Here is a 15,205-nt window from a genome sequence, read left to right as displayed (position 1 = left end):
TGTATATTAAGCTTACTACACCAGACCTCATAGATTCCGGCATCATCCCATCGACCAAGATCTCTCTATACACCTCCAGTAAGTCCTCACCTAGGATTCCCCAAAAACAACAGTAAAATTCTTTTGGTAATCCATCACACCCGGGAGTTTTATCAGCTTTCAGAGATTTCAATGCCTCCTCTATTTCCTTTTTGGATACTTCTCTTTCTAAATTTGTTCTTTCTTCATTATTTAGCTTTTTGCTTATATTATTTAATAATTCCTCCGCTCTTGCATTATCCACTTCTCTTTTCTTAAATAAAGCTTGATAGAACTCCTGAGCATGCGTCATTATATCTTCTTTTTTGGTGACTTTGCCCCTACCTGTTTCTAATTCGGAGATTGCACACCTTCTCTGTTTTTCTTTAATACTTTGAAAAAAAAACTTGGAACATTTTTCATCTTGTTCTTTTTCTGTTATTTTGGCCAAAAATGCAAAGTTCTTGACCTTTGTTTCAATGTTATGCTCTATTTTCTTTTGGATGTTTCTGTATTCCTCCCCACACACCTGCTTACCTTCGTTTATTTCAGAATGTATAGCCTGTAATTCATCTTGCAGTTCTTTCTCAAGATGCCGCTCTTCCTTTTTTTTCCTTTTGCTATAAATTTGACAAAAATACCTTATTTTGATTTTTACCGCCTCCCACCATTCAGCTGTATTTTTAAATGCCCATTTCATATCCCTCCATGAATTATAAAAGGTCGTAAACTCAGCTCTAAATTCCGCACACTCCAACTCCTTCATGTTTAACTTCCAAAATCCTCTTCCTATCTCCACCCCTTGAACTTGACAAGAAGCCCCAATTGTGTCATGATCTGAAAACCAGTTTGGATATATGAAGAAGCTCGAACTTTGGATGGTCTTGGATATAAACAGATAATCTAGTCTTTTGCTTGCTCCTCTTGAGTTTCTCCATGTATGCCCTATACCTTTTTTATCATGTCTCCTATATATGTCTGCCAAATTGTAGTCACCCAACACATTTTTTAAGTATTGTGCAGTAAAATCATATTCCCCCTCTAAGTATGTGTTGAAATCTCCACCCATTATCACTATGCGATTTGTGCACAGAACATTAGGTAAATGCTTAAAGAAATCTAACCTTTCTCCTTTTAAAGCAGGAGCGTACACGTTTACTAGGCGAAGCTTGTTGTTGTTCAGCCTGCCATCTACATATACAAGCCTCCCTGGTATAATAATTACTTCCTCCTCAATTACAAACCCAGTATCCTTAAATATTATCCCCACCCCGTCCGAGTGCACGTTGCCTATGCTCCATACTGAAGCACCTGCCTTCCAGTCCTTGCTGAACCTTTTGATGTCCTCTGTGTTCTTTAGGTGACACTCCTGAAGGAAGCACACCTGGAAGTCCAATGTCTTTAAGGAAAAAAACAAAGATGTCCTCTTGACAGTGTCTCTCAATCCCCTGGCATTAACTGACAGGACATTAAACATAATTTTCTTTTATGTTCCGTCTCTTTTCCCCTTGGTCAGAAACATTGTTGTTGACTTCAGGCTATCCACCATAGAGCCACTCGCAAACTCCGGCTGGGAATCCACGCTGCCCTCGCTGTCCTCCTCTGATGGTGCGACCAACGGCACTGGTGGAGACTCTCCTGCTGAGGACAGCTCGGGACCCGGCTCTCCTTGCTCCATCGTCTCCTCATTCTCCAGAGCGTCGAACCTGCTGAAAGTCTCTATTACTTGGTTTTTTTTTTCGGTGTCCAACCTCTCCTCTGTTCCTTTCCTTTTTGCTGTTCTCTTTCCCTCTACTGTTTTCCAATCCATCTCTTTATCCTCTTCTGTTTCACCCCACTGTACTCTACTTTCCACTGGGGTATCTGATATTATTATCCCCAGTGAAGATTCCTCTATTGCCACCTGTCCTGGTTGAGCAGAGGTTCCTGCCACTGGATTCCCGAAAGCGTAGGGATCCGACACATCACCCGGAGTCTTTCTCAGAGAAGCCTCCGGAAGAGGCCTTGGGAGATTCTCCTGTGCGGGTGCTTGGTCTCTCGAGATCTCGTCCAATACCACCTCAATGTTCCTCAGTGATTCTGCATAGGTTTTGTGTCTGTCTGGGCAGTCTTTGAACATGTGCTCAATTGAATCACACAGATTACACGATTTGGGTTTTTTACAATCTCTTGCCAAATGACCCGCCTCCAAACAGTTTCTACAGAATGTGTTCGGGCACAGTGCTGCGATGTGGCCCTCTTCTCCACATCTCCTACACGTTTTAGGCTGCCCATAGAAGTAGAGGTACCCCTTTACACCGCCAATGTAGAAGGACGCTGGGGGATACTCAATTCCTCCCGTCCGAGTTCTGAATCGGACAGCGTACTTTCTATTCCCATTCCACATACCATCATAATCCATTTCTTTTGTTCCAACCCCCAGTACATCACAGTATTTACCCAGGAAGGATCGTATATCCTGCTCTTTCACATACGGATTTTGCATGCAGACAGTTATGGTCCTTACCCGACTTGCGAACAGAGGCTCCACATTGAAGTTGGAGATCGGTGTTTCGTCCTTGTGTTCCAAGCACTTGTTCCAAGCTTCCTGACACAGGTAATCTCCCGTGAAGGTGACCTCGAAAGCATTCCGTAGAGGAAAATCTCTGTAGCAGTAGATTCGTTCTGTCGTCACTCCAAGAAATCCAAAGATGACATCTTTTGCGAAGCTCCTTCTTCCCATAACGAACTGTATTCCGTCCATTTCTTTCCCGACAAACCGGATTGTATTCAAAAGTCGCGCCGAAGGGGCCGACGAAAAGTCTCCCGTCGCCATCACCTTCTCTTTTCTTTCGCTGATCAAACTGCGGGCGTGCCACACGCTTGGTTTGAGCCAAAAGGCCGAGAAGCGATAACCCACAAATTGACCCCTGCACCCGCCGGGCCCCCGGGGGTCTCGGCAGACCTCAGCGGTTTGGCAAAAGTTGTCTCCTCCCCACCCGACGCTTCCCTGGTGACAGGCGGGTGTTTTTTTTAACAAGTCGCTAATGCGTCTTTAAGTCACTAGCTCTTTAAGCCTAGTGCGACTATTTGTTCAAAGCCCGGAAAACACGTCAGTCGTCGTCGGGCTTGAACTCAATTGCCCGAGCGACTACTTTGAGTGGAAAAATACGCCGGTCGGTCGGTCGGTCAGCCGGCTTCAAGTCAAACGCCTGAGCAAAAAGTCTCGGCGTCATCTCTGTCAATTTCTCTTGAAACAAGATACCGGGCTCTGCCAGAAGCAAAGCCCTTCCAAAAATATGTTGAACTCGTAAGTGTTCCTCTCCACGGAAGTCTTTAGTAAAAGGCGAAAGGCTTGTGCGTAATGAAGAGAAACCAGAGTCGTATGGAAGTCAGAGGTCGGGGCCCGAGACACACACTGTGCACTCTAGGCCGGGTGCCTGCGGGTGGTTCCCGAACCCACTCTTCCAAGTTTGAGGGCTGTGGGTAAAAATTCACAGACAGACAGACAATCCTGGTGAAGTGATTGTATTTTTTGGGGGGGGTCAAAAACAGAGACAGACAGACAGACAGACAGACAGACAGACAATCCTGGTGAAGTGATTGTATTTTTTGGGGGGGTCAAAAACAGAGACAGACAGACAGACACACACACACAGAGACACACACACACACACACACACAGAGACACACACACACACACACAGACACACACACACACACACACACACACAGACAGAGACACACACACACACAGACACACACACACACACACACACACAATCCTGGCCAATGTTTTTTTTTTTTTTTTTTTTAAGTAAAATGGCGGGAAAACGGGGGACCCCATGAAGGGGGCTTCGCCCTTGTTTCAGTTTGGATGATTCTTCTTTTTTCATTCCTTCTCTTCTTCTGCTAGCTGTTTTACATAGCTTTGTGTATTTCTTTTTCCTTGACAATGAGAGAGAAGTGTTGCACCGTTCCCGGAGGTACTGCAATACCGGGTCGATGCGTGGAGCGGATGGAGCAAGCCCCATTTCCGACTCCCTGTTCGAAAAATCCATTTAATATGTAGTCCCCCGATGGGGGACATATCAGATATTAAACCGATAAGAACAGATTTTTTTTTTTTTTTTTTTTTTAGAAAAAATAATTTATTACATTCAATACCATTCATACTTTACAAAATCATATTTTCCTTTCAAACTCAAATAACGGTATTTTGATTTATAAAACACAACAAAAACCCCAAAACAAAACTCAGGGGAGCATCATCCCTCCCCGTCATCCTACACTCTAACTTTCCCTATCTCCCCGTCCCTAATCTAAAATAACCCCAGCCCTAATCCCCCCTTCCATCTCTCCCGGGCAGCATGCTGCCCCCACTTCCTCTCCTCCCTCTTCATCCTCCCCCTCAGATCTCCTTCCACCCTCCTCACTATGCCTTCCACCCCACAATCTCTCCCTGTCTTAACCATGTTCTGCCTGGCTTCCCACAGCCCCCGCTTAAAGAGGCTCATGAGAAGCCAGAGCAGAAACCTATCCCTATCCGTCCCCCTCGCTCTCCCTACTCCTCTCTCTAGCCTAGCCCATGTCAATACGAAATCACCTCTAACCCTTCCTAACAACACCCGTGCCTTCGCCCATACTCCTCCGGCAATGGCACAGTCCCAAAAGACATGACGCACAGTCTCCTCCCTGCCACAAGAAGGTCTTGGGCAGGTGGGGGATCGCGCCAAGCTATGACGGTACATGGTGGAGCGCACCGGCAAACACTTGTGGAGGCTCAACCAATTCAGGTCCTTGAGCCTGTTGTCCAGACCCCGCGCCTGCACTCCCTCCCAGACCACCGCCGGGATGCCCACTACAGGTGCTGGACTTACTGCCCGTCTGACCTCCTCGTACAGGTGCCTGTGATCTAAACCTACTCGGGCGACTTCAACCTCGGGGTGCGCACGCAGCCACTTGGCCGCATGGCCAAAGTGCCACGGCAGCTGTTCCGCCCGAGGACCCGTGTTAGACCACACCATTACGCTTCTCGCCTGATACGAGAAGAACACCCGCAGGAGGTAACCGGACGGGTGTAGTACTGGCTGAGCAAGCTCCGTCAACAGAAACGAAACAAAAATGGCGTCCAGCTTGAGGGGGAGATGTGGTACCCCCCTACCTCCCTCCCCGATGGGACAGATCATGCGTGCCCTGGCGACCCACTCGTACCTGCCACCCCACATGAACTGAAACACCAGCCTCACTAGATGCCTCCTCAAACAAGCCGGCAATGGATAGATGTACGCCAAGTACAATAGAGATGGCAATACATCCACCTTGAGAACCAGGACCTTGCCTAAAAAGGACAACGACCTAGCCCTCCACATCGCTAGCTTCTTCTGTACCACTGCGATGCCCATGTTCCAGTTCAGCGTCGCTGAGCCGGAGGTCTCAAAATGGACCCCGAGTATCCTCAGGGCCCCGTTACAGAGAGATAACCCTCCGGGCACATCCGTCCTACCACTCCATCTTCCGAAAAACTTAACGGAAGACTTCGCGTGGTTAAGAACCGCCCCCGACGCTCGGGTGAAGTCCCCAATAATGGCAAGGGACCTTGTCAGGCACGAGTCCTTGCAAAGCAGCAAGGATGTGTCGTCGGCGTACTGTGTCAACTTGACACGGAGACCGCCACTTCCAGGGATCAGCAAGCCCTCCACCCCTGTGTCTGCCCTAATGGCAGGCCCCAGAGGCTCCATGTACAGAACGAAGAGGAGAGCTGAGAGCGGGCATCCCTGCCTGACCCCAGACGAGAGGTCAAAAACGTCACCTAAGTGACTGTTTACGCTAACTCGGCACCCCGCTCCGACATATAATGTACGGATCCATCCTATAAACTTCTCCCCAAATCCTAATCTACCTAACACCCTGAATAGAAAGGATCTATTCACGCGATCAAAGGCTTTCGCCTGATCAAGCGCTGCTACCATTAAAGGCAGCCCCCTATCTTCTACCCAAGCGATGGAGTCCCTGATCAACTGTAGGTTCCATCTGATCGAGCGACCCTCTACCCCGCACGTCTGATCCTCATGGACGACGTAGGGAAGGGCTGTGCGCAACCGGTCTGCTAAAACCTTTGCAAGTAGCTTGTAATCTACGCACAGCATGGTCAACGGCCGCCAGTTGCCAAGGTCAGTTGCTTCCCCCTTCTTATAAAGAAGTGACAGCACACCGACAACCATTGATCCCCCCGGGACCCCCGTCTCAAGGATGGCCTTCAAGACTTCGAGGACCACTGGTCCAAGTATACCCCAAAACTTGAGGTAAAACTCGGCCGGCAGCCCATCCATCCCAGGCACCTTCCCTTTTCCCATCCTCCTGAGAGCGCTCTCAACCTCCTCGAGGGAGATCTGAGCCTCCATCACATCTCTAATGTCCTCCGGCAATCGCCGGGACAAGTGTTCTAAAAACACATCTCCCTGCTCTACATCTATTACCCTCTCTTTAAATAAACCTCGGTAATGATCAGTTGTTACCCTGACCATTTCCTCCGGTTTTCTAACTATGCTACCATCTTCTTTCCTCACCCCATGCATTATCTTCCTACTCTGTCTGCCCTTAACCGACTTAAAGAACATAGCGGAACAAGTCTCATTATGTTCTAGAAAGCCATTATGCGCCCGCTCCAGGAAAGCTCGAGCCTTCCGCTCCTGCAGCTCCCTGAGCTGCGCCTTCAGGTCAGTGGATCTCTCCCAGTCAATCGACCCGCCGAGGTTGCCTGCCTCGTACTCGAGTTCGAGCAACCTTTGGATACGATCCACCTCCCTCCTTTCCTCCCTTTTTTTCCTCCTGCAATATCCTATTATAAAGGCCCTAATCCTTACCTTAACTAAATCCCACCACTCTAACACCCCCTCACACATGGACCGGAGGCCTTCAAGCCCCCGAAAGAAACCAAAAAAGGTGTCAACGAAAGCTTGCTCCTCCAGCACATCCCGATCTAATTTCCAGTACCCCCTACCGAAGAGGCAGACTGGCGACCCCACCTGCAGGAGCACCCCGTCGTGATCTGAAAAGAACACAGGCAACAGCCGCCCAGACAACTGACCCAAAGACCTGGATACAAAAATGTAGTCGAGCCTCCGCGCAACCCCCCGGGAGTTGCGCCATGTGGGACCAGCCATTGTCGGAGTAGTGTGCAGGCCTCCATCAACCAGACCATGGCAAGCCATTAGCCCGGTGATGGAGCCTGCACTACTATCCCTCACTAACCCTAAATCTATGTTAAAATCCCCACCTATCACCAAGTGCCTATTTGTAACACACAGGGGCGCCAGACAGTCCACCATCTCCCTCCTGTCTGCCGCCACCTGTGGCCCATACACCACCACTAACCTATACCTACTATCCCTAAAAGTGACATCCACCCCCAACACCCTCCCCTGCATTACAACAAAAGATCCCTCCACCTTCACCTCCCTATTCCCAAACAAAATCCCCACCCCTGTAGAATGCACCCCACCTATACCCCAAACTGACTCCCCCTTATCCCACTCCCTACTAAACCTGATGACATCCCCTCCATCCCTCAGGTGAACCTCCTGTAAAAAACAAACATCAAAACCCACCCCCTCCAAAAAACTAAAAACCGCCCTCCTCTTAACAAAATCCCTCAAACCCCTTACATTTAAACTAAAAATATTAACAGAAAATGTCATTTAAATTTATAACCCTACATCAACGAAATGAAACCCCAAAATAACAAAACAACAGGAGACTCACCCGATGCTCCCCTGCTTCTTCTCATCCGGCAGGGACGTCTTCTCCTCTCCTGACGTCCCCCCGTCCTCCTCCATCTCTCCAACCCAGGATGCAGGCATGGTGTTAGGCCTTGGAGTGCCCTGCATCCTGGGTTCCCCACCAACACCCTCCGTTCCTCTCTCCCTGTAGGCTTCTGGACTGAGATCGAGAGCAGGGGACCCCATCTCCCCAAGCAGGAGTTGAGATCCCCCCTCAGACACCCAGCCCAGCGCCACGCCCTGGGAGTCACCCTCCACCAGACGTTGAGGGGCCGAGGAAAACAGAGAGGACAAGGCCTTTCCTCCCTCCCCCATCACACGCTTGGCCATCCCCTCCACACCCCCCTCCCTCTCACTGCATTCCGGGCCCCCCCTCTTCCCTTTCTTCTTTGGCGTTGGAGGCAGCGGAGAGACACCACTCCCCCTCTCCGCTAGCTCCTCCACCATTCCCCTCAACTCTTCAACGAGGGCGCTCGACATGCTGTCCCCCCACTCCTTCCCTCCTTCTGCTCCTTCTTCTGGTCCCGTCTTCACTTCTCCCTCCATTTCTGCCACCGTTCCCTCCTCCACCTCCTCTCTCTCCACCGTCCCAGTCTCCTTCTTCTCCGCTCCTCCACCTCCTTCCACCTCCTCTCCTTTTGTTCCGGCCTTCTCGGCTCCTCGCCTCTCTCCTCTCGTAGCCTCCTTCCTCCCGTCCTCTTCCTGTGCCATCCTTTCCCCTGTGCCATTACTGTCATCCGCTCCCTTTCGTTCTCTCCTCCCTCCATCCCCCGTTCCCCCTCCAGCTGCAGAGGCGTATGACCTTTGACGAGCCGGGCAATCACGCCACAGGTGTGCTGATGAACCACACCCGTGGCAAGCCTTGGGCTCGTCACAATCCTTGGCCTCGTGCTCTCCCGACCCACAGAACCTGCACTTTCTGGTGTTGCACGAGGCCAGGATATGACCGTAGGCCATACACCTCCTGCAGAATGGAGGCTGACGGGCATAAAACAATGTCCCCCTGTCAGCCCCCAGGGAGAACATCGCTGGAGGATGGAGGTAGCCACCCAATCCCTTCGGGTCCTCCCTGAGAAGGATCCGGAACCCTCTCCTCCCGTTCCAGAATCCCAGGGAGTCCCTGAGGTGCCTTGCTGAGGAGACATTGTCCGCGTATCTCCCCAGAAAGGCCCTCACCTCCTCGTCCTTCACATGCGGATTGTACATATTGACGGTGACCACCCTGAAATTGTTCCTTGCCAGGCTGGTCACCTCGTAATGACACAGGGGCCTTGCACCTTTCCCTTCCTTCACTATCGTCATAATGTCTTCATGTTTCTCCTCCGTGTGGAAGGTCACGTCGAAGGCTCTCTCCATTGGGTTACCTTGTAGGCATAGGACATCTTTCACCGATAACTTTAGGATCCCCATCAGGATAGTCCTTCCAAATGTCTCCCTCCCAAATGGCTCCATATCCTTTTCCTTCCAAGCAAACCTCACCGTATTCGCCAATCCAATACCTGGTACGGACCTGTTCTGTCTGTTGTTCTCCATTTTCTTCTCCAAAAAAGCTCTCTTTAAAAGAAGCCAAAGAACAAGGAAAACCGGGAAAAAAACGATTCCTCAAATAAAGAAAAAAAACACTTTCCTCCCTCCTGCCTTCCTTCGACCTTCTGACTCAGCGGGCTTTGGGGCACCTCGGTACCAAGCTTGATCTGAGCCAAAAGGCCGAGAAGCGATAACCCACAAATTGACCCCTGCACCCGCCGGGCCCCCGGGGGTCTCGGCAGACCTCAGCGGTTTGGCAAAAGTTGTCTCCTCCCCACCCGACGCTTCCCTGGTGACAGGCGGGTGTTTTTTTTAACAAGTCGCTAATGCGTCTTTAAGTCACTAGCTCTTTAAGCCTAGTGCGACTATTTGTTCAAAGCCCGGAAAACACGTCAGTCGTCGTCGGGCTTGAACTCAATTGCCCGATCGACTACTTTGAGTGGAAAAATACGCCGGTCGGTCGGTCGGTCAGCCGGCTTCAAGTCAAACGCCTGAGCAAAAAGTCTCGGCGTCATCTCTGTCAATTTCTCTTGAAACAAGATACCGGGCTCTGCCAGAAGCAAAGCCCTTCCAAAAATATGTTGAACTCGTAAGTGTTCCTCTCCACGGAAGTCTTTAGTAAAAGGCGAAAGGCTTGTGCGTAATGAAGAGAAACCAGAGTCGTATGGAAGTCAGAGGTCGGGGCCCGAGACACACACTGTGCACTCTAGGCCGGGTGCCCGCGGGTGGTTCCCGAACCCACTCTTCCAAGTTTGAGGGCTGTGGGTAAAAATTCACAGACAGACAGACAATCCTGGTGAAGTGATTGTATTTTTTGGGGGGGTCAAAAACAGAGACAGACAGACAGACAGACAGACAGACAATCCTGGTGAAGTGATTGTATTTTTTGGGGGGGTCAAAAACAGAGACAGACAGACAGACACACACACACAGAGACACACACACACACACACACACAGAGACACACACACACACACACAGACACACACACACACACACACACACAGACAGAGACACACACACACACAGACACACACACACACACACACACACACACAATCCTGGCCAATGTTTTTTTTTTTTTTTTTTTAAGTAAAATGGCGGGAAAACGGGGGACCCCATGAAGGGGGCTTCGCCCTTGTTTCAGTTTGGATGATTCTTCTTTTTTCATTCCTTCTCTTCTTCTGCTAGCTGTTTTACATAGCTTTGTGTATTTCTTTTTCCTTGACAATGAGAGAGAAGTGTTGCACCGTTCCCGGAGGTACTGCAATACCGGGTCGATGCGTGGAGCGGATGGAGCAAGCCCCATTTCCGACTCCCTGTTCGAAAAATCCATTTAATATGTAGTCCCCCGATGGGGGACATATCAGATATTAAACTGATAAGAACAGATTTTTTTTTTTTTAGAAAAAATAATTTATTACAATCAATACCATTCAAACAATACAAATCAAAATTTTCCTTTAAACTAAATCAATCATGGTATTTTTAATTCAACAAACAAACGAAAACCCAAACAAAAACTCAGGGGAGCATCATCCCTCCCCGTCATCCTAAACACTACCTTTCCCTATCTTCCCGTCCCTAATCTAAAATAACCCCAGCCCTAAACCCCCCTTCCACCTCTCCCGGGCAGCATGCTGCCCCCACTTCCTCTCCTCCCTCTTCATCCTCCCCCTCAAATCTCCTTCCACCCTCCTCACTATTCCTTCCACCCCCCAATCTCTCCCTGTCTTGACCATGTTCTGCCTGGCTTCCCACAGGCCCCGCTTAAAGAGGCTCATGAGAAGCCAGAGCAGAAACCTATCCCTATCCGTCCCCCTCGCTCTCCCTACACCTCTCTCTAACCTAGCCCAAGTCAATACAAAATCCCCTCTAACCCTTCCTAACAACACCCGTGCCTTTGCCCATACTACTCCGGCAATGGCACAGTCCCAAAAGACATGGCGCACAGTCTCCTCCCTGCCACAAGAAGGTCTTGGGCAGGTGGGGGATCGCGCCAAGCTATGCCGATACATGGTGGAGCGCACCGGCAAACACTTGTGGAGGCTCAACCAATTCAGGTCCTTGAGCCTGTTGTCCAGACCCCGCGCCTGCACTCCCTCCCAGACCACCGCCGGGATGCCCACTACAGGTGCTGGACTTACTGCCCGTCTGACCTCCTCGTACAGGTGCCTGTGATCTAAACCTACTCGGGCGACTTCAACCTCGGGGTGTGCACGCAGCCACTTGGCCGCATGGCCAAAATGCCACGGCAGCTGTTCCGCCCGAGGACCCGTGTTAGACCACACCATTACGCTTCTCGCCTGATACGAGAAGAACACCCGCAGGAGGTAACCGGACGGGTGTAGTACTGGCTGAGCAAGCTCCGTCAACAGAAAAGAAACAAAAATTGCGTCCAGCTTGAGGGGGAGGTGTGGTACCCCCCTACCTCCCTCCCCGATGGGACAGATCATGCGTGCCCTGGCGACCCACTCGTACCTGCCACCCCACATGAACTGAAACACCAGCCTCACTAGAGGCCTCCTCAGACAAGCCGGCAATGGGTAGATGTACGCCAAATACAAAAGAGATGGCAATACATCCACCTTGAGAACCAAGACCTTGCCTAAAAAGGACAAAGACCTAGCCCTCCACATCGCTAGCTTCTTCTGTACCACTGCGATGCCCATGTTCCAGTTCAGCGTCGCTGAGCCGGAGGTCTCAAAATGGACCCCGAGAATCCTCAGGGCCCCGTTACAGAGAGATAACCCTCCGGGCACATCCGTCCTACCACTCCATCTTCCGAAAAACTTAACGGAAGACTTCGCGTGGTTAAGAACCGCTCCCGACGCTCGGGTGAAGTCCCCAATGATGGCAAGGGACCTTGTCAGGCACGAGTCCTTGCAAAGCAGCAAGGATGTGTCGTCGGCGTACTGTGTCAACTTTACACGGAGACCGCCACTTCCAGGAATCAGCAAGCCCTCCACCCCTGTGTCTGCCCTAATGGCAGCCCCCAGAGGCTCCATGTACAGAACGAAAAGGAGAGCCGAGAGCGGGCATCCCTGCCTGACCCCAGACGAGAGGTCAAAAACGTCACCTAAGTGACTGTTTACGCTAACTCGGCACCCCGCTCCGACATATAATGTACGGATCCATCCTATAAACTTCTCCCCAAATCCTAATCTACCTAACACCCTGAATAGAAAAGATCTATTCACGCGATCAAAGGCTTTCGCCTGATCTAGCGCTGCTACCATTAAAGGCAGCCCCCTATCTTCTACCCAAGCGATGGAGTCCCTGATCAACTGTAGGTTCCATCTGATCGAGCGACCCTCTACCCCGCACGTCTGATCCTCATGGACGACGTAGGGAAGGGCTGTGCGCAACCGGTCTGCTAAAACCTTTGCAAGTAGCTTGTAATCTACGCACAGCATGGTCAAGGGCCGCCAGTTGCCAAGGTCGGTTGCTTCCCCCTTCTTATAAAGAAGTGACAGCACACCGACAGCCATTGATCCCCCCGGGACCCCCGTCTCAAGGATAGCCTTCAAGACTTCGAGGACCACTGGTCCAAGTATACCCCAAAACTTGAGGTAAAACTCGGCCGGCAGCCCATCCATCCCAGGCACCTTCCCTTTTCCCATCCTCCTGAGAGCGCTCTCAACCTCTTCGAGGGAGATCTGAGCCTCCATCACATCTCTAATGTCCTCCGGCAATCGCCGGGACAAGTGTTCTAAAAACACATTTCCCTGCTCTACATCTATTACCCTCTCTTTAAATAAACCTCGGAAATGATCAGTTGTCACCCTGACCATCTCCTCCGGCTTTCTAACTATACTGCCGTTTTCTTCCCTAACCCCATGCATTACCTTCCTACTCTGTCTGGCCCTAACCGACTTAAAAAACATAGCGGAACAAGTCTCATTATGTTCTAAAAAGCCATTATGCGCACGCTCCAGGAAAGCTCGAGCCTTCCGCTCCTGCAGCTCTCTGAGCTGCGCCTTCAGGGCTGTGGATCTCTCCCAGTCAATCGACCCGCCGAGGTTGCCTGCCTCGTACTCGAGTTCAATCAACCTTTGGATACGATCCACCTCCCTCCTTTCCTCCCTTTTAGTCCTCTTACAATATCCTATTATAAAGGCCCTAATCCTTACCTTAACTAAATCCCACCACTCTAACACCCCCTCGCACATGGACCGGAGGCCTTCAAGCCCCCGAAAGAAACCAAAAAAGGCGTCGACGAAAGCTTGCTCCTCCAGCACACCCCTATCTAATTTCCAGTACCCCCTACCGAAGAGGCAAACTGGCGACCCCACCTGCAGGAGCACCCCGTCGTGATCTGAGAAGAACACAGGCAACAGCCGCCCAGACAACTGACCCAAAGACCTAGATAGGAAAATATAGTCGAGCCTCCGCGCAACCCCCCGAGAGTTGCGCCATGTGGGACCAGCCATTGTCGGAGTAGAGTGCAGGCCTCCATCAACCAGACCATGGCAAGCCATTAGCCCGGTGATGGCGCCTGCACTACTATCACCCACTAACCCTAAATCTATATTGAAATCCCCTCCTATCACCAAGTGCCTATTTGTGACACACAGGGGCGCCAGACAGTCCACCATCTCCCTCCTGTCTGCCGCCACCTGTGGCCCATACACCCCAATTAATCTATATTTACCCTCCCTATATGTTACATCTAACCCCAACGCCCTCCCCTGCATTATGCAAAAAGTGCTCTCTATTTTAACCTCCCTATTACCACACAAAATCCCTACTCCTGTTGAGTGCACCCCGCCTATACCCCAATACGATTCTCCCTTATCCCACTCCTTCCTAAATCTATTTACGTCCCCTCCATCCCTCAGGTGAACCTCCTGTAAAAAACAGAAATCAAACCCCACACCCTCTAAATAACTAAAAACCGCCCTCCTTTTAACAAAATCCCTTAAACCCCTTACATTTAAACTAAGAAAAGTAACAGAAATATTCATTATAAAATAAAAACAAAGAAACCTTCACCCCCAAAACACAAAAATAAAAGAGGAGGCTCACCCGATGCTCCCCTGCTCCATCTCATCCAGCGGGGACGTCCTCTCCTCTCCTGGCGTCACCCCCTCTTCCTCCATCTCCCCAATCCAGGATGCGGGAATGGTGTTGGGCACCCGAGTGCCCTGCACCCCGGATTGGTCACCCAACTCCTCCATTTCCCCCTCCCCACTGCTTACTGGGCAGAAAAAAAGGGGCCCTGTATCAGTGAAAGGGGGCTGCGACTCCCCAGGCGGCCTCTCCTGAGCCCCACCTGGGTTATCCAGTTCCCCCAGCAGACCAGAGTCCAGGGAAGCCAATGAGGTTTCTGGGCCCTCTCCCTCCTTACCCCCCTTTTCCCCCATTGCTCTCTTGGCCTCACCCTCCCCCTCCCCCCCCCCACCGCTCTCCTTCTTGCCTTCCCTGTGGCTCCTCTTCGTTTTCCTCTTCGGTGTTGGCGGCAAAAGAGAGACATCGCCCCCCCTCCCTGCCAGCTTCTCCACCATGCCCCTCATCTCCTCCACCAGGGCACTCGACATTTCACTGTCCCCCCACTCCTTCCCACCTTCCCCCCTCTCCAAATCCCCCTCTGGGCCTTCCTTCTTGTCCTTCTCCACCTCCTCTCCCACTGCTGTCGCCGTCTCCTTCCTCGCCGCTCCCTTGACTCCGTCCTCTTCCTTCCCCTTCTCCCCATCTTCTCCGACCTTCTCTCTCCTCTGCCCCTCTCCTCTCGGGGCCGCCGTCTCCTTCCTTGGTGTCTCTCCATCCGGGCCCGCTCCGGTGTCCTGGTCCTCTCTTCCTCCTCTTCCCCCATCCCCTACTCTCCATCCAGCTGCAGACGCGTATGACCTGTGACGAGCCGGGCAGTCCCGCCACAGGTGCGCAGACGAGCCACACCC

The 15,205-nt window shown here is 51.1% G+C and overlaps 3 non-coding genes and 1 pseudogene across 3 annotated transcripts; all 4 read right to left on the bottom strand.

Annotated features, from left to right (window-relative positions):
- Window positions 1–3,264: 3,264 nt before the first annotated feature.
- LOC115161638 (U5 spliceosomal RNA) lies at window positions 3,265–3,381 on the bottom strand. The gene has a single exon (XR_003869335.1). It is a non-coding gene; the product is annotated as a U5 spliceosomal RNA (small nuclear RNA).
- Window positions 3,382–3,961: 580 nt separating this feature from the next.
- Window positions 3,962–4,148, bottom strand: LOC115161586 (U2 spliceosomal RNA). Its single transcript, XR_003869299.1, has one exon. It is a non-coding gene; the product is annotated as a U2 spliceosomal RNA (small nuclear RNA).
- A 5,703-nt stretch (window positions 4,149–9,851) lies between these two features.
- Window positions 9,852–9,968, bottom strand: LOC115161636 (U5 spliceosomal RNA). Its single transcript, XR_003869333.1, has one exon. It is a non-coding gene; the product is annotated as a U5 spliceosomal RNA (small nuclear RNA).
- A 576-nt stretch (window positions 9,969–10,544) lies between these two features.
- On the bottom strand, window positions 10,545–10,722 carry LOC115161545 (uncharacterized; annotated as a pseudogene).
- Between the last annotated feature and the right edge of the window lie 4,483 nt (window positions 10,723–15,205).

This window comes from Salmo trutta, chromosome 24 (assembly GCF_901001165.1).
Source record: "Salmo trutta chromosome 24, fSalTru1.1, whole genome shotgun sequence".
Classification (NCBI taxonomy): domain Eukaryota; kingdom Metazoa; phylum Chordata; class Actinopteri; order Salmoniformes; family Salmonidae; genus Salmo; species Salmo trutta.
Note: the sequence above shows the minus strand (reverse complement) of the source record. Positions and strands in the feature narration are given on the sequence as shown.